Genomic DNA, 1,594 nt, shown 5'->3' on the forward strand with positions numbered 1-1,594 from the left:
CTTATGGAAAATGCTATATTAACAGGTTTTTGTTGTTATGTGCCATGAAGTCAATAGCTAGTCCCATTTATACTTTCACAAGTGCATACATAACCAAACCCACAGCTTTCCTTCCAGCCAATTCTGATCCTTAGTGGCCCTTCGCTGCATTTCTGGGAGGAGACTGCTCATCTTTCTCCTGAGGAGAGGCTGGTCATTTCTAACAGTTATTCTTTTGGCTGGCAGTCAGATACATTAAGCACTAAGTAAAAAAATCTTGAAAATATTAATTATATATCTTTCATAGATGAAAAAGCTAATAAAACTTTTGCTCCATTTCTGGATCGTAGGGCCCTGGTATATCCCTTTAAGCTTTGGTGGCTTAGTGGTAAGGTGCAGTGCTGCATGTAATTCGAATCTACCAGTTATTACATGGAAAAGATGGACAGTCTCCTCGTCTGTGAATTATTGCCTCTACAAATTCGCAGGATGGTCAGCTATGAGTCCATTCCTACTCATAGCTTGTATATACATAACATGTTATTGTTGTTAGGTGCCGTTGAGTCATCTGCAACTCAAAGCAACCCTATGCACAATAGCTCTGAACCCTGCCCTATCCTGAGCCAATCTCACTGTTTCTGACACACTTGTCTCCGTTACCCTGTGTCAATCCATCTCATCCAGAGTCTTCCTCTCCTGCATTGTCCCTCCATCCTTCCAATCATGCTGTCCTGGCAACATGTCTAAAGTATGTGAAACAGAGCTTCAAAATTCTTGCCTCCAGGGAGCAACTTGGTTTCATACTCTCCAGGACAGACTTGTTCTCTTGATAGTCCATGATATGTTCACGACTCTTTTCCAACACTACACAAAGGCGTCAATTCTTCTATGTTGTTGATTACTGTTGAGTTGAGCATGGCTCATAACAACCCTATGAACAAAAGGCCTGAAGCCTTTCTATAACTATCGACATTTATCAAAGTTCCTAAAGCATGTTGTTTAGCAAGTGGATAGTCCTCCTTTTATCCATGTACATGATGTGAAAGCTTAAAAATTTTTAAAGTTGGACTAAGACACTTTTAGGCTCAAGGTCTTGATATTTCAAGTATTTTAAAACCATTTTTATTTTCTCTGATCATATTCCTTTCAAAGACCTGGAACCCAGGAAAAACTAAGTAACCAGAAAACACAGACTAGTTAAAGCAGTTCTCAGAAAACTGTGACACCTTTATGTCCTGTTGCCTGACACGATGTCTCTATGTAGTTCCTCTGCATCAAGCCCCAGTGCGTGATCTTTATATTATTGCGTTGAAACCCCATCTTCTTTAAATCCTTAGCAATAGATAGCCTTCTGTAGGAACTTTCTAATTTTCTGACTATCTTCCATGCCAAAGGAGTAACAGTGAGTAACCTCACGAGGAGATCTAGGTCGAGAGAGAAAGAAATGAAGTGAAACGCAATAAAGTTTTAGAAGGGAAACTAAGCCCTTAACCCAGAGAGCAGGTGACAGCTTGTAGCACTGGATAATACAACACAAAAGAGACTTCACAGGGCCTGAGAGCCCCCCCAGCTCCGACTCCGCCTCCGGCTCACCGAGCCTCTGCAGCCCCGCCCC

The sequence above is a fragment of the Elephantulus edwardii genome, unplaced genomic scaffold (genome assembly GCF_000299155.1).
Source record: "Elephantulus edwardii isolate Elephantulus edwardi_28Jun2011 unplaced genomic scaffold, EleEdw1.0 scaffold00019, whole genome shotgun sequence".
Taxonomy (NCBI): domain Eukaryota; kingdom Metazoa; phylum Chordata; class Mammalia; order Macroscelidea; family Macroscelididae; genus Elephantulus; species Elephantulus edwardii.